The sequence below is a fragment of the Pogona vitticeps genome, chromosome 2 (genome assembly GCF_051106095.1).
Source record: "Pogona vitticeps strain Pit_001003342236 chromosome 2, PviZW2.1, whole genome shotgun sequence".
NCBI classification, from domain to species: Eukaryota; Metazoa; Chordata; class Lepidosauria; order Squamata; family Agamidae; genus Pogona; species Pogona vitticeps.
In genome coordinates this window covers 219,339,724-219,358,018 of record NC_135784.1, presented here as the reverse complement: position 1 = coordinate 219,358,018, position 18,295 = coordinate 219,339,724, and the positions used below count along the sequence as shown (strand labels likewise).

At 46.3% G+C, this 18,295-nt stretch overlaps 1 protein-coding gene across 3 annotated transcripts in view; it reads right to left on the bottom strand.

The window, feature by feature from the left end:
• The window catches only part of MLLT3 (MLLT3 super elongation complex subunit), a 299,778-nt gene that overhangs the window by 206,278 nt on the left and 75,205 nt on the right, over positions 1–18,295 (bottom strand). The gene's annotated exons all lie outside the window — the stretch shown is intronic.

Sequence of the window (18,295 nt, the reverse complement as noted above, 5' to 3'; positions counted from 1 at the left end):
CTTTCACTTCTGTTGTGGACGACAGTGTTGGTGCATATGCACTAATGAGGGTGAATGGTCCCATTGATGAGTGGAGCTGCAGAGACAGGATTCTTTCACTCCCCACAGTAGGCTGAATAATGGATCTCAGAAGAGTATTTCTGACTGCAAAGCCAACACAGTATTCCCTGGTCTCATTCAATGGTTCTTGTCTCTTGCAGAGCAACAATGTCCATCTGCAGTCTACTCAGCTCCATGTTGATGACAGCTGTCTTGCGCACATTGTCTATTTCCTACAGGTCATCAGATAAACTGTAGTCAGAAAACCCAGAGGTCATTATCCTTACATTCCAGGTGCCCAGCTTTAGGGCAGAAGTTTTCTTACAATTGTTGCACACTGCAGGGTTATCAATCTGCTTGTTGGCTTTCACCGTAGACCCCATGCACCCCATGAGGTTAATAGACCGTGCCGAGATAGCACCTTACTGGCTGGAGACTTCCCAGCTTAAGGCGGGCAGTAGCTACCTAGTGAGGTGCAATGACCTCTCCCACCGTCAGAAGTAGTCCCTGGCGTCATGTTCTACGCCAATCGAGCAAAGACTTATAACCGGTAACTACTACTTCCCATTTTGTATCGACACTGTGTGCGAAGCTGGAGTGTCCTCTCTAGAGCACGAAGCCTGGGTAAAATAATATGGAGGATAGGCTGTTACCCAAGCAGCAAATTCCCCCTCTCCACGTTGCTGAAATAGTCCAGTGGAAAGGCAAGAGCCAATACAACTGGTTCCAATGACGTTGCAGGAGTTGCCAGAACGACACAAACTGCCTTCGGGTCTCCGGCTCCGGATTTTGCCTTGAAGTTAACTCCTGAAGCCTTTTACATCAGTGGATATAGCCACAAGGCAGTGGAGGTTTGAATTCGGAGTTTTCCTTCTCCTAGATGGGTTGCCTTCCAAGGCTGATGAGCCGCACCTACCCAGCAGAATATTATGATATAAAAAAGAAATGTAAACAATTACTAGCACATAAAAAGAGACAAGAAATTCAAAAGGGATGGAATGCATTAATAGAATGCACTAAATAAAAAATCTATACTCTTTTGGGCTCTTGTCACTGATGCCCTGAGCTCGTCCTCGAGCATCCCAGCAGACATCTGGGAACAGCATTTCTCTACTCTATTCAGGGACATTAAAGAGAACTCAACACATTTCTCTCCAACTATAAATTTAAATGACACTCCTCCATGGAGTTCGGTCACAGCGACTGTAACAAAAAGACAGGTTACTTACCTGTAACCATGGTTCTTCAAGTGGACCTCTGTGAATTCACACAAGTGGGTTAAAACAGCGCCTGCGCTGGTCCTCTCGGAATCTTCTAGAGCTTCAGGAGAAAAGTAACAAAGTTTAGGTTGCCCCTATAGCACATGCTCCACCCGCCTCAGCTCTCAGTTCCATTTGTCCGCCACAATAGTCTGAGCTTAGTCTAGACTTAGTCAGTGACGGACAGTGGGGAGGCTGGGCGGGATGTGTGAATTCAGAGATCCACTTGAAGAACCATGGTTACAGGTAGGTAACCTGTCTTTCTTCAGCGTGGCTTCTGTGAATGCACACAAGCTGGTGACTAGCAAGCTCACTTACAGGAAGGAGGGCCGTCACTGAAGGATGGATGTCAAAACCACTCTCCCAAACTTGGTCTCTTTCTTAGCCCAGAGGTCCAGTCTATAGTGTGTAATGAATGTAGACACACTGGACCAGGTGGCTGCTCTGCAGATGTCAAGTATATCAACACCACGCAGCAGGGCCACAGATGTAGCAACAGCTCTAGGGAGTGAACCTTGAGACCTTCACGGAGAGGTTTGCTCTGTAATTCATAGTAGAGACCAACCATCTAGATAAGGTGGAAGAGGAGGGAGCAGAACCCTTGTGTTGTCCATAAAAACAGAGGAATAGTCTATGTGCTGTACGGAATTCCTTGGTACGTGTGACATAATATGATAAAGCTCTTTTCGCATCCAGGGAGTGCAGCATGCGCTCGACGTCTGAAGCAGGATTTGGGAACAATGTAGGCAATATCAGAGGTTGACTAATGTGAAAATCAGATACAACTTTGGATAGAAACGAGACATCAGGGTACAACATAAATTTGTCCTTAAAAAACTGTAGGTAAGGAGGATCAGAACGAAGTGCAGCTAACTCACTTGCTCTGCGTGCTGAAGTGATGGCAACCAAAAACAGAGTCTTGAATGACAAGAGACGGATGTCACAGGATGCCATAGGTTCAAACAGTTGCCGAGTGAGTGAGTGAAGAACCACCTGAAGTGACCATTATGGAACAGGATGCTTCACAGGTGGTCTCATGTTGGACAAACCTTTAAGGAAGGCCTTAAGGGTTGGGTGAGAAAACTGTCTTGATGAATCAGAGTCATGAGGCTGAAAAGAAACAATAGCCGAAATGTACACTTTCAGAGATGGACAAGCCAAGGTCAAATAAGTATTGTAGATATTGAAGAAGAGTAGTTAAAGACACAGGAGAAGACTGTAATTGGTAATTTTCAGCAAATCTGAGGAAATTCCTCCATTTGTACTTGTAGAGAAAGGTAGTGGAAGGTTTTCTAGCCTCCTCGATTACTTCATGGATCGATGGGATATCATCCAGGCTGTCAGGTGGAGTGATTCGAGATCTGGATGGAGGACGTTCCCTGCATCTTGAGTGAGTAGATACGGAAGAAGCAGGAGCTTCACTGTATCTACACTCAGCCATCGTCATTAGAGTGGAAAACCATGGTTGACGAGGCCAACATGGAGCAATGAAGACTGCCTCTGTCTTCATCTGTAGTGCTCTGATCAGTGATCTCTGAATGAGAGGGATGGGTGGAAACAGGTAAAGTAGGTCTGCCTTCCATTGGATCATGAAAGCATCCCCCAGAGAGTCCTTGCCCCATCCTGCACGAGAGGCACAGCTGATGTATTTCTTGTTTGTGAAGGATGCAAACATGTCCACTGTTGGTGTCCCCCATCTGTTGCATAGACTGAGAAAGACCTTGTTGTCTAACTCCCATTCGTGAGTCTGGCCATGAAGACAACTTAGTTTGTCTGCCAATTTGTTGTCTGTGGTGGCCACATGGATGGCAACAGGGAAGATGTGATGTTGGCAACACCATTCCCATAGGTGCACTGCCAGGAACAGTAGAGACATGGACTGAGTCCCTCCTTGTTTGTTGATGTAATACATGGTCATGGTGTTGTCTATGAAGAGCTGTACACCACAACTCTGTATCAGAGGAAGAAATGCCCTGAAGGCCTTTATCACAACCAGCAGTTCCAGATGACTGATGTGGAAGGTGGACTCTTGACTCAACCACAGAGCATGAACCGGATGTTTCCCGCAGTGTGCCCCCCAACCTGTGGGGCTTGCATCTGTTGTGACTTGACATGTCAGTTGCAACGGTCGAAAGGGTCTGCCGAGTGACAGATGAGGCAGAAATGTCCACCACTGTAACTGTTGTGCTAGCTCTGGTGTGACACCTAAGCATTTTTGTGGACTGTCCCGTAAGGGGTCGAAGAGGGCGAGAAGACATGATTGGAGAGCACGCATCTTTAGAAGAGCATGTGTAACTGTAGCCGTTGTTGAGGCCATCAGTCCCAGTAGATGTTGTGCATGCTTTGCTGTGACTTTCGCATGTGGTCGAAACTTGCGAATTGCTCTGTCGATGTTTCTGATGCGCTCTGGTGGCAGGAACATGCAAGCCTTGATGGAATTGAGTCTTGCTCCTATGAAGTCCACCACCTGTGATGGGATTAGGTGGGACTTTTTGTAATTGATCGTTAGGCCTAGAGACTTGAGAGTGTTGAGGATGAATTTGGTGTCCTTGAGTGCTCTTTTCCTTGAAGGGGAGACAATCAGCCAATCGTCTATGCATGGATACACCTGTACCCCGTGAAGACGTAGGTGAGCTGCCAGAGGGGCCATGCATTTGGTAAATGTCCGTTGAGCTGTTGACAGACAGAAGGGTAGGGCGATGCATTGATAAATGGTATTCTGAAAGATCAGCCTGAGGTATTTTCTGTGGTTTGGATGAATGGTGATATGAAAGTAGGCATCCTTTAGATCGACCACGACAGACCAGTCTTTTTCCTTTAACAGGTGGATGATAGATTCCAGAGTGACCATCCAGAAGCAGCGTGGATGGAGGTAAGTGTTTAATTCTCTCAGATCCAGAATGGGTCTTAACCCCCCCCCTTCCTTCTTGGGTACCACGAAGTAATGGGAGTAAAACCCTTTTGCTATGTCCCGAATGGGCACTCTCTGAATGGCTTGTTTTTGAAGCAGGGTGAGAATCTCTTCTAGAACAGGATTGAAGGAGGTAAGCTTGACTTGTCTTAGAGCAGGTAATTCTATAAATTCCAGACGGTAACCAAACTGTATAATGTTTAAGACCCAAGATTCTTTTGTGATAGTTAACCAATTGTGAAGAAAGGGTGAAAGACAAGTTGTGTGAGTGATGCTGCCTGGCATGCCGACTAAGTAAAAGGTTCTGCTTTGATTTTTTTTCCCCCATTGGTTTATAGGACTGTCTGCGTTGACTAGCCTGTGGTCTGAAGGTGGATGTAGATGAGGATGCCTGTGATGATCTGGCCTGGCCTTGAGCCTTGAATGGACGGTAAGATTGAGATGTTGACTGATGGTAAGTTTGTTGGGGGTATTTGGTACGCCACTGGAACTTGTTGTACCTGGGCTGCTGCTGAATGGTGTAAGATTTGGCTGTTTTCTTACTTGTATGTAAATTTTCCAGATTGTCATCAGTTTTTTCATTGAAGAGGCCTGATGCGTCAAAAGGTAAGTTCTCAACTCTAAGACTAGAGTTGTCTACATGTCGTCCATAATATTTGAAGACCTAAGCCAGGCATGTCTTCTCAATGTGATACTTGAAGTCAGGATTTTTGCTGCTGCGTCCGCTACATGTTGGGAAGCAAGCCTCTGATGTTTAGATAGTGTGAGGGCCTCTGCGTGGGTATTGAGGCACATCTGTCTGATTTCTTCGGGAGCGACTTGTAGGGCTGGCAAGACTCAATCCCATAGTTGTCTTTGGTATGCCCCCATGGCAAACAGATAATTCACCACACGTAGGACAAAAGTAATTAGGGAGTACATCTTTCTCTCAAGTACCTCCAATTTTCTGCCCTCTCTATTAGTGGGGGGGGTGACATGACCTTTGCCAGGTGACTTGGAAGAACTGGATTCCACCACCAATGAATTTTGAATAGGATGCTTAGCCAGGAAAGTAGTTTCTGGACCATGAATTCTGTGTTCTTTGATTAAATCCATGAGTGCAGGTATATAAACCAAGCTCAGAGGGGGGGACCTTTCCTGGTTAATAGCTCCGAAAATAAAGTCCTCTGCAGGAGCAGGAGGCTGTTCCGTGTCCATGTTCAGGGTCTTTGCCATGCGAGATACCATCTACACATATCAAGAAGAAGCCTCAGAAGGGGAGGAAGAGTGGTTATCTGCTGCATCAGTTTCCAGTGGATCACCTCCAACTGGGGTTTCTCCAGAAGCATGTGATCAGACATCGTCCTCCTGTTCAGAGATGCCTGAAGAAAGTGCTTGGTCTTGTTCAGAAGTTGCTGAACAAGGTATCTTTTTATTACTACATCTCAATGGTTCAGGCTGATGAGACTGTTGACAGGTAGGTAATAAGCCCTTCAATGTCGACTGCTCCTTCCATGGATGAGTGGAGACAATCACTACTTTGTAAGCCTGTTTCAAAGATTTACAGGCTTCAACGTTGAGGTGTTTTCGGTGTCGATGTTTACAAGGAGGAGAGCATGAAGAAGAAGATGAAGAGGAGTATGTATAATGTGTCCTCTTCTTTTTCCTCCTATAGTCACCCGATGTTGAAGAAGAAGCAGACTCAGACTCGTCCCGTCAATGTAGACATCTAGGATTCATGTAATTTGCTTCATATTCGGAGTCAGAGTCCGAATCATCTCGTCGACGTCGACACCGTCTCTTCCTCTCAACCTTGTCATCAGAGTCATCATATGAATGCTTGTGACGGCGTCGCGAATCCTTGGGTAAGACCACTAATTCTTGTCGAGAATGTCGGCGTCAAGTAGAAGTCAGATGCTTTGTTTTAGCTGACTTCTTTCTGGGCGGAGTCAGAATGTAAAGACATTGACGCCGACGAAGGGGTCAATGAAGCCCGCCCAGTAGACTCTCAGCCACTACTACCCTCTGCAGGGGTGGGGGATCAATTAAAATGATCCGCCCCCGGAGACTTATGGATCCTGAAGGATTCCTGAATGCTCTAGGGGAGTTTCCAGCTGATATGGTCGGCGCTCCTGTCAAAGCCCAGGTCGCCTTGTGGTACAAGGAGATGGCCCGGGCGGTTGACACGATCGCACCTAAGCGCCCTCTCCCTGCCCGCAGAGCCTATAAGGCTCCATGGTACACAGAGGAGCTTTTGGCCATGAAACGGTTGGGGAGACGGCTTGAGCGCAGATGGAGGAAATATCGCTGCGACTATGACCAAACACAGCTTAGAGCCCATTATCGGGCCTACTCTGTGGCAATACGGCTGGCGAAACGCCAGTATTTCTCCAGCCGTATCGCTTCCTCGGTGTGTCGTCCAGCAGAGCTATTTCGAGTGGTCCGGGACCTTCTTCAGCCTAATGGTTCGGTGGAGGTCCTGGACTCCTCAGTGGCTCACTGTAACGAATTTGTTACACACTTTGAGGGAAAAATTGCTCAGATTCGCAAAGATTTGGACTCCACTGTTGATGCAGAGCCCATGGTTGTGTCCAGTGCTCCGGACTTATGTCATAATTTATTGGATGAGTTTCAGTTGTTGCGACCTGAGGATGTGGACAGGGTGCTTGGATCGGTTCGTGCCACCACTACACAACTCGACCCTTGCCCATCATGGCTAATAAAGAAATCTGCCAGGGGAGTTTGCACCTGGATCCTGGAGGTCATCAACTCCTCGTTAAGAGAGGGAGTGGTTCCTGCCCCATTAAAGGAGGCAGTGATTCGCCCACTCCTAAAAAAACCTAATCTGGATCCAGGTCTAGTGAACAACTATCGTCCAATAGCAAACCTCCCTTTTCTGGGCAAGGTGTTGGAACGTGTGGTGGCTGAGCAGCTCCAGGCTCTGCTGGATGAAACGGATTATCTAGATCCATTTCAATTGGGTTTCAGGCCGGGTTATGGGACGGAAACTGCCTTGGTCGCCCTGTATGACGACCTTTGCCGGGAGAAAGACAGGGGTAATGCATCCCTGTTGATTCTCCTGGACCTCTCAGCGGCTTTCGACACCATCGACCATGGTGTCCTTCTGGACAGACTGGCTGGGATGGGAATTGGAGGCACTGTTTTACAGTGGTTCCGTTCCTACCTGGCTGATCCAGTCCAGAAGGTGGTGCTGGGGGACAGTAGCTCTGACCCATGGCGGTTGCGTCATGGGGTTCCTTAGGGCTCTATACTGTCCCCCATGCTGTTCAATATCTACATGAAACCACTGGGGGAGGTCGTTAGGAGGTTTGGGCTGAGGAGTCAGCAATATGCTGACGACACCCAGCTCTACCTCTCTTTTTCTACCAATCCAGGTGTGGCAGTCACCGTTCTGAACTCGTGCCTGGACTCGATAATGGTCTGGATGAGGGTCAATAAACTGAGGCTCAATCCAGACAAGTCTGAAGTGCTGCTGGTAGGTGCCCCGCCAGATAGGTTAAAGGGCCATCTCCCTACCTTAGATGGGATCACACTCCCCCTAAAGGATAGGGTCCGCAGCTTGGGGGTGCTCCTTGACCCCAGTCTGACCTTGGAAGCCCAGGTGGACTCGGTGTCCAGGGGTGCCTTCTTACAGCTGCGGAGAATATATCAACTTCGCCCTTACCTGGATGAGCAGAGCCTGGCAGCAGTCACTCATGCACTGGTAACAACCAGACTGGATTACTGCAATGCGCTATACGTGGGGCAGCCTTTGAAGACGGTCCGACGACTGCAACTGGCACAGAACCGGGCTGCGCGGCTGGTAAGTGGTGCCGCCGCACGGACTCATATCACGCCGGTTCTGAAAAATTTACACTGGCTGCCGGTTGCTGCTCGGGCCCAATTCAAAGTGCTTACTTTGACATATAAAGCCCTAAACGGCTTAGGACCTGGTTACCTAAAGGACCGCCTTCTTCCATATGTGCCTGCCCGTCCTCTAAGATCAGGCCAGGAGGCCCTTCTGAAGGTGCCATCCCTGAAAGAGGTGAAGGGGATGGCATGTTGGAATAGGGCCTTCTCGGTTGTTGCCCCCCAACTTTGGAACACCCTCCCTAGAGAGATCCGCCTGGCTCCGACACTCTTGGCCTTTCGGCGCCAGGCAAAGACCTTTCTGTTCACCCAGCATTTTAATTAATTAATTTTAATGTTTTAATTGTTTTAAGAAATATTTTAATATATGGTATTTTATACTGTTTCTTAAAATGTTTTTAATGTTTTTAGGTTTTAATGTTGTACGCCGCCCAGAAGCCACTGGCAATGGTGCGGCTAAAAAATATTGTAAATAAATAAATAAATAAATAAATAAATAAATAAATAAATAAATAAATAAATAAATAAACAAACTGCCAAGCTAGTAAGCATATGGATTAGCTGGCTCGCGGTAGGCAACGGACAAATGTCGACCAGGAAAACATCCTGTTGTCGAGGTGGTAAAGATACTGCCACCTCCGAAAGGGATTCCCGGTCCCAAGAGGAGTCTTCTAAGACAGGCGAGGGAACTCACGCCGAGACAGGGGGTACATTCAGAAGTTGTTCTTTTGACTTTTCCTTGGTTTTAAACAATGATTTTTTCTGTTTCAGGTCACTTGTTGAACTGGAAGAAGGTGTAGAGGTACGTGCCCTCTTAGGACCCGGTTTCTTTTTTGGTTTTTCAGTTTTAGTGGTAGAGAGAGGTGGTGGAGAGGCAACCCACACCTCTGATCTGAAGGAGGTGGAGTGGATTCCATCTCTGAAGGCTGAGAGGCAGATAGGGTTTTGTCCCAAAGAAATAACTTAAGCTGCTGTTCACGAGCCTTCAAAGCTGCCTTTGTAAAGTTCTTACAATGCTTGCAAAGATGAGGCTGATGGCTTTCCCCAAGGCAAAAAACACATAAATCGTGTCCGTCTTGAAAGGGCAATTTGCGAGAGCAGAAAGAACACTGACTAAATGGCCCAGAGCATGACATAAAGTGCTAATTAGAATGGGAAGTCAGTAATTGAATAAACAGAGAAGTGAAGCTGGCGCGTGCCACAACGGTGGCAGATCAAAAGCGCGGGAAGTCCCAATCAACAAGTACTTGTGATAGAAAAGCCAGTAGAATAGTCTTATAGTCCGAGTTCAGGGGCACCAGATAGATCGAAATTATCCAGGAAAGCCGCGTCAAAGCCGAAAAATCAGTGAAAATAAGTATGAAATCACTAGCTCTAAGAGAGAGGTTCCAACACCAAGGGCGGAAAAATGGAACTGAGAGCTGAGGTGGGCGGAGCATGCACTATAGGGGCAACCTAAATTTTGTTACTTTTCTCCTAAAGTTTTAGAAGATTCAGAGAGGACCAGCACAGGCGCTGTTTTAACCCACTTGTGTGCATTCACAGAGGCCACGATAAAAAAAGATGGTGTATTCAAGGTTTGGGATTAATCCAGAGCACCTCAGAAGAAAATTTAGATCAATTTCAAAGAAATCTGAGGAGTCTTTTGCTCAACTTGGGGCACGTTTGACTCAGTTTCTTAATAAATGGCTGGAACAAGAATATGTCATTTCCTTAGAATAAATGAAAACATTTTGGATTAGAACAATTTTATTCAATTTTGCTAGGGGAACTGCGTTATCTGGTCAAGGACAAAAATGTGCTACAAGTCTCTGAACATACTGATTATATTAGTGGGATCAGAGATACTCAATTTTCTGAGGTAAAATTTTGTAGAAAAGTGTGGGACGATGGTAAGTCCAGTAAAAATTACCTCAGTTTTGCTCAAGCTCAGGGAAGGTATTTTAAAGCAATACCTTCATTCCCAGAGCACAGTCCCCTGAAATCAAATAGTTCTGAGGGATAAATTAATAAATCCCTATACGTAGAACATAGGGCAAATAAACAGTGTTATGCTTGTGATAAACCAGGACATTTTTTTGGCCAATGTGAAACTCAAAAGAGGAATTTCAGTCAACCTAAAAATGGAAATTACATTGAGCGTAAAAAAGTATTTCTCCTTCAGCCTTTGGCAGCTGAAGCTACCGGCAGTAGTGCTGTTGCTAAGAGAACAGACTTGGCAGAGAGCCTAGAACTTTTTGAGGCTAAAGTGATACAAATTTTTTTATCAAGTGTGATCAAGATTTGCTGGAAAGCTCTGGGGAAACTTTATTGACGACATCAAGTATTTAGGCATAAGAGGTCGCTGTTGTTGTTTAGTTGCGTCCGACTCTTTGTGACCCCATGGACCAAAGCATACCAGGCCCTCCTGTCTTCCACTGCCTTCCTCCACTTTCCTCCTGAGAAGCAGGCGTCTTTTAATTTTGTGGCTGCTGTCACCGTCTGCAGTGATCATGGAGCCCAAGAAAGTAAAATCTGTCACTGCCTCCATATCTTCTCCTTCTACAGTGGTGCCTCGCTTAATGATGTTAATTGGTTCCCAAAAAAACATCGCTATGGGAAAACATCGCTAAGCGAAACACCATTTCCCATAGGAATGCACTGAAAACTGGTTAATCTGTTCCAATGGGAACGGATTACTGTCCTTAAGCAAAAATCTCCATAGGAAACATCGCTAAGCGATACAAAATAATGAAGCGATTGTGGCAAGTCTGCAGAATTTCCCACTTCACTTCTTCTCCTTATCATCCCCAGACCAATGGTCTAGTGCAGAAATTTAATGGGACCTTAATGAGAATAATACATGCATATGTACCAGAGAACCCAAATGACTGGGATAATAAATTGCAGTCATTATTACACACTTATAGGGACATACCCCAAGGAAGTACCGGGTTTAGTCCTTTTGAACTTTTATTTGGGCATAAAGTATGAGGGCCCCTAGATTTACTTCATCAGAACTGGGAAGATTATGAACAGGGAGACCCTGAATCCGCTATAGAGTACATGGAGAATCTAATGAACACTTTGCAAAAGTCGTTAGAGATAGCAGAGCAAGTTAAAGCGTGCTCAAGAAAAGCAGAAAAGCTGATATGATAAAAAGGCCCGGGAAAAAACATTCTGTCCCAAGGACGAAGTACTAATGCTGAGACCGAAAAAGGGCAATAAATTGCAGTTAGCCTGTTCAGGGCCTGTAGATTTGTTACAACAGCACTGGAGAGCTGAAGGAACTAGTATTAAGAAGGCTCAACATGCAGCTGCAAAAGCACTGATAATCCTGCAAAACAAGCCCCTACCTGAGAAATCAGAGATTAATGGAAGAGAACCAGATGATGAAAATCTTAATAAATTTGAAATAAGCCAAGTGTTTGAGACTGCACTTAAAACGAACTTGCCTGTGAATTTTGAGGTTACCCAGGAAAGTGGTCCCCTTCATATAAAGAGCTTTGTGACAAAAATACCTGTGGTCGAGTTTGTGGGTGAGGGTGAAGTCAAGCACAAGAAGATATCAATGAAGAACACAGGCATGGTTGTTCTGGAGGAGTTGAAGAAACAGCCTATCCTTCCCACAGTTGAGAAAGCGAAGCCACTAATCAAAAAGAAAATGAACTTTGCCCGAAAGAGGCAAGCTGAGGGCATCCAGTGGACATAAGAGTGCCAGGTAGCCTTTGATTGTCTGAAGAGGGCGCTGACTTCAGCACCTGTCCTTATTGCACTGGACTTCAACCATGAGTTCATCTACATGGATTCATCGGCTGTGGGACTGGAAGCCACATTGAGCCAAGCCGACAACAGTGGAAATCTGCACCCAGTGATGTACATCAGCAAGAAACTTCAGTTAGGTGAGAAACACTTGTCCACAATCAAGAAAGAGTGTTTAGCTATCGTATGGACGGTGCAAAAGCTGAAGCTGTACATTTGAGGGAGAAGATTTGTCTTGTGCACTGACCACTCTCCTCTTCTACGGCTAAGGACTATTCGAGCCAACAGCAGCAAATTAATGAGATGGGCACTGATTCTACAAGACTCTGACTTCAAAATCTGCAGCATAAAAGGGACCCAAAATGTGGTTGCTGACGCTTTGTCTCGAAGGCTAAATGACTAGAGAAAATTAATTGCTTTTATCTGAGTTCAATAGTAACTTTTCTGGTTGTGTAATAGTTACAGAATACGCTGTAAGTACAAAATTTGCTTGAATATTAATAAACTAAGAGGTATGTATAATGATGGTAAAATTAATAGTAAGTATACTTAGTAAAAGGGATGTGGTGGCACTGCAGGTTAAACCGCGGAAGCCTCTGTGCTGCAGGGTCAGAAGACAAGCAGTCATAAGATCGAATCCATGGATTGGAGTGAGCTCCTGTCACTTGTCCCAGCTCCTGCCAACCTAGCAGTTCAAAAGTATGCAAATGCAAGTAGATAAATAGGTACCACCTCGGTGGGAAGGTAACAGCGTTCTGTGTCTAGTCGCGCTGACCACGTGACAATGGAAACTGTCTTCAGACAAGCACTGGCTCTATGGCTTGGAAATGGGGATGAGCACCGCACCCTAGAGTCGGACACGACTGGACATTTGTCAAGGGGAACCTCTACCTTTACCTACCACTGCTTTTTTAATTCTATGATCAGAGGGAAGAGAACTTATTTATTTATTTATTTATTTTATTTAACTAATATGCCGCCCACACTACCCAAAGGTCTCTGGGCGGCATACAGCATTTAAAATACAATAAAAAGGCAAAATAAAAGGGCAAAATAATTAAAATGCAATTAAAATATATATTCTAAAAATTGCCATCAGACCTACAGCTGATATTATTTCAGTTAAAAGCCATTTGGAACAGGAAGGTTTTGACCTGGCGCCGAAATGTCATCAGCGTCGGCGCCCGACGAATCTCAGTTGGGAGGGCATTCCACAGTCTGGGGGCAGCTGCCGAACAGGCCCTTTGTCTACAAGCCCTTATCTCCTTAAGGGATGGCTCTTTCAAAAGGGCCCCCTGGTTAGATCTTAACTGCCGGGTAGGTTCATATGGAAGGAGGCGATCCTTCAGGTATCCAGGGCCCAAGCCATTTAGGGCTTTATATGTCAAAACAAGAACTTTGAATTGGGCCCGGGCAGCAACTGGTAACCAATGTAAATTAAACAGAATCGGCTTGATGTGATCTCTAGCAGCTCCATCACTCACCAGCCGCGCAGCTTGATTCTGGACCAGTTGCAGTTGCCAGACCATCTTCAAAGGCAGCCCCACGTAGAGCGCATTGCAATAATCTATACGAGATGTTACCAGTGCATGTGTAACTGTCATGAGACTCCGCTCATCCAGGTAGGGCCGCAGCTGGTATAATTTCCACAGCTGAAGGAAGGCGGCTCTGGCCACCGAGTCCACCTGGGCTTCCAAAGTTAGACTGGGATCCAGGAGCACCCCCAGGCTGCGGACCCTGTCCCTTAGGGGGAGTGTAACCCCATTCAGGGCAGGGAGATGGCCCTCCAACCTGTCCGGTGAAGCACCCACTAACAGCACTTCCGTCTTGTCTGGATTGAGTTTCAATTTATTAACCCTCATCCAGTCCATTATCAGGTCCAGACACGAGTTCAGCACAGAAACCGCCTCACCTGGATTGGTGGAAAACGAGAGGTAGAGATGAGTATCGTCAGCATATGGGTGACTCCTCAGCCCAAACCTCCTGATGACCTCTCCCAGTGGTTTCATGTAGATGTTAAACAGCATGGGGGACAGTACTGAGCCCTGAGGAACCCCATGACATAAACGCCATGGGACAGAGCAAATGTCCCCCAGCACCACCCTCTGGACACGGTCAGCCAGGAAGGAGCGGAACCACCGTAAAGCAGTGCCCCCACCTCCCAACCCAGCCAGCCTATCCAGAAGAACACCATGGTCGATGGTGTTGAAAGCCGCTGAGAGGTCCAGGAGTATCAACAGGGTCACACTCCCGATCTCTCTCCTGGCAAAGGTCATCATACAGGGCGACCAAGGCAGTCTCTGTACCAAAACCAGACCTGAAACCCGGTTGAAATGGATCCAGAAAATCCATTTCATCCATCAGCGCCTGGAGTTGCCCAGCCACAACCCACTCCAACACTTTGCCCAAATAAGGGAGGTTCGCTACTGGTCGGTAGTTAACCACCAGCCTTGGGTCCAGGTTAGGCTTTTTAAGGAGTGGGCAAACTACCGCCTCTTTCAAGGTGGTAGGGACCACTCCCTCTCTCAAAGAGGCATTCACGGCCTCCTGGACCCAGGTGAGAACCGCCCTGGCAGATCTTTCAATTAGCCAGGATGGGCAAGGGTCAAGTGGAGTGGTAGTAGGACGGATAGATCCAAGCACCCTGTCCACATCCTCAGGTCTCAACAATTGAAACTCATCCATTAATACTTGACCTAAGCACGGTACACTGGACACATCCTCTGATTCTGCAGTAACTGTGGAGTCCAACCCACTGCGAATCTGAGCGATTTTTCTCTCAAAATGGATGGCAAACTCATCACAGTGAGCTGATGAGCAGTCCGGGACCTCCACCGGATTTCCCAGTTGAAGAAGATCGCGGACCACCCGAAAGAGCTCTGCTGGATGACATTCTGAGGAAGCGATACGGCTGGAAAAATACTGCCGTATTGCCACGAAATAGGCCCGATAATGGGCTCTAAGTCGGGCTCGATCGGACTCCCAGCGGGATTTCCTCCACCTGCGCTCCAGCCGTCTCCCCTCTCGCTTCATCGCCCGCAGTTCAGAAGTATACCAGGGAGCTGTCTGGGCTCTGCGTGCAGGGAGAGGGCACTTAGGCGCAATCGTGTCAGCTGCCCGGGTCATCTCCCTATTCCATAAGGAGACCTGAGCTTCGACAGGAGCGCCGACTGTGATGATTTGTGTTTTTATGTGTATTAGAATGGGATATGTAGTCCTAAGATTGTCCCAATAGCATCCATCTTGATTTAAAGTCTGCTCTGTAGTAGGAAAGTTTTTCATGCTGTTTCAGAGAAGCTTCGCTCTCTGGTTATCTCGTTGCTAAGATGAGCAGAGAGCAGAGACTTTCGTAGTCAAAATAATTCTGCCACAAAGTATGATAACAACTGAAGCTCCATGAGAAAGTTAGGCGGGACAACAAGACCCAGGAGGGGGTGTTCCTTATGAAGAATTCTGGGAAGAAGAAGGAAGTTGGTAAGGAGTTGGAAAAAGATGGAGTGGGACTGAGAAAGGTCAGACACGTGCTTTTTCCCATAATGGCTTGTAGCTTTGCTATGGACTATTTTTCCTACCATGGACTGATGGAAGTCAACTGGTTTTCATCTAGCATCAGCCTATGAAGACCCAAGACACGTGAGATGGACTGTGTTATGCTTTTTATTAGTTAGCATAATTCTATTTCTTTATTTTTCCAGCTGGAGTGGGGAGGGGAGTATTCCGTTTGTCTTGATATGAAAATGTACCTACTGAACTATTTTACCATCAACTGAAACCTTTTCTAAAGCAATTCTTTTCAATAAAGCAGTAATGATTTGAAATGCATGCATTGGTTCTTGTACAGACTAGCTGAATGTCTAATTGGCCATGTGTGTTTGCTACCAAAGATTTAGAGCCAGATTATTCTGAGTATAACTCATGGATTTGTCTGTGTGTGTTGCTTTCTTACTAAAGGAGATTGGCTTTTGAGGAAGAAGTTGAGACAGGACCTTGCTGAGACCTAAGTGGCTCTGCTCAGCAGTCAGAGGTTTGTCTGGATTTCGGACTCATCCCAGTCTCCGGCACCCCCATAAATCTCTTTGGAGATAAGGGGCTGCTTACACCGACCATATCAGATGGATAATCCCCCAGAGCATTCAGGAATCCATCTGGATCCATTAGTCTCTGAGGGCGGATCATCTTAATGGGGAGAAGAAGCTAATAGACTAAACTTGACCAGGAAGTGGTCTGACCATGACAATGGGGTCACAACCAGCCCCTCCACATCCAGACCACCATCTTCCAGTCCCGTTGAGAAAACCAGGTCCAAAGTATAGCCCTCCTCATGTGTCAGGCTGATGACATATTGAGACAGCCCCATGGTTGTCATGGCGGCCATGAAGTCCTGAGCCGTCCCAGTCAAGGCAGACTCAGCATGAATGTTGAGGTCCCCCAGCACCAACAGCCTGGGAGTCCTCAACACCAGGTCCGAGACAACCTCCATCAGCTCAGGCAGGGATACTGTTGGCACGGAGCAAGGTGGGCGGTACACCAACAGAATCCCTAATCTGTCTCACGAGCCCAACACACAATACAGGCCCTCAAGACCTCCTCTCAAAGGGATAGGAAGCCTGGTCAAGGAGATACAACTCCTATAGACTATAGCAACTCCCCCTCCCAGACCCTCCGAGCGACATTAGTTCTGGACTGAGTACCCAGGCGGACACAACTGGGAGAAGGGAACACCACCCTCCTCTCCCACCCAGGTCTCAGTAATGCATGCCAGGTCAGCACCCTTATCCAGAATTACATCATGGATGAGGGCAGTCTTATTTTATACTGACCTGGCGTTCATCAACAGCACTGTGTGGCTCAAGGGTTTGCTAATATAGTCACCTGATACCATCTGGTTGGGGGTAGAACTAGAAGAGGGGATAGATGTAAGGTATCTAACCTTTCTTCTCCTACGTGGGCATGTTCTACCCCCACCACCATTCCTTCCCCTACCCAGCACCACCTCAATGGCTGCCCCCTCCAACACCCTCCCCCCTTCCTGTTCCCTCAAATCCATTGTGGGTCTCTCTTAATTGATGCCAATTAATGATCACAATTTAAAAATAAGTTTTAAAGAAAACAACTTATAAAGACCCTTCTCTCCCCCACTAGGCCAGGTGGCTAATGTTGAGAGGGGGGTGAGGCAGCCAGGAGCAGCAGGGCCCAGTCCTGCAGCCACAGAGGGAGACCCAACAGGGCCCCAACCACACTCTCACTGCCTCTCACACAGTGAGCTGTGGCTGGCAGTGGTCTTTGGCTCCTTCTGGGTGTAAGCACGATGGTCCGGTGCGGTCCCAGGAGCAGCTCCGGCCTGAAAGCTCTCTCTCCCCCTAGGCCGGGTGGTTGATGTCGGTGATGTCGGTGGTTAACTTACTGCGTATATTTTTATTTGCAGTTTCTTCCATTGTGTAAATATATTTTCTCTTAATGGAGTTGATTCTGTACAGTTCTGCTAGTACACGACAACTTAATTCTATAAGCCCTTTGAAGAGACCACCCATTGAACTGCTGTGCTTCCTCCCTGGAATCAAGATGATACTTAATGATAATGTATACCTTTATCCTTAGTAATGTAAGAGTAATGTAATGTGATCCTTATTAATGTAAGTAATATATCCTTAGTAATGTAAGAGTAATGTAATGTAACCCTTATTAATGTAAGTAATGTATCCTTAGTAATGTAAGAGGTTAATATTTGCATTCTTCTAGGTATTTTCATTTGTTTATGAGGGCAAACCATTAAGTTTCCCCTCCTATCACAAGCTTATTAAGGGAGGAGGAGTGTGGCGTCCGCCCAGGTCATGAATATTAATATACTATCAGTATGGACCAATGGGAGTGCTGGAGAGGCAGAGTCATGAGATGTAAGAGTCTCTGCAGAGGGAAGGGGAGAGTTAGATAGGGGATTAGAAGATTGGAGTTTGGAGAGTGAGGAGATTGGAGAGTTTGGGAGTTTGGAGTTGAAAGAGAATTTGGGAAGGCAGTAGAGAATAGAAAGAAAGGTTGTTTTGTTGAGAGTTAACAATGACTGAACTTTCATTTCTTGTAACAATAAATAATTTCCACTTGGTTTTTAGATGACATATTGACAGGACCTCTGTCTTTAATACTGAATAACATGGATGTAATCAACTGGTGCCTTTGAAACAACCAAGGAACAGGTGGGAATGTCACAGGCAACCTCTCCAAACTGACATCAAGTAGAGTGCTGGGAAAGACCTCTGCCTTGGACCTCAGAGATACAAGTGCATGGCCTAAAAGGACCCACATTCACATTTAGCAAGAAAGGAGAAGAGGAAACAAGTTATTGTGTTACACTGTGATTTGACTGTAAGCATGCCTCTGCACTGCAGAGTTATGTAAAGCAGTTTGATTCCACATTAAGTGCTATGTCTACATCTTATGAAATGTTTGGATCTTTATTACACAGAGGGGAAAATCTCTTTGAAACTTAGAAATCTCTACT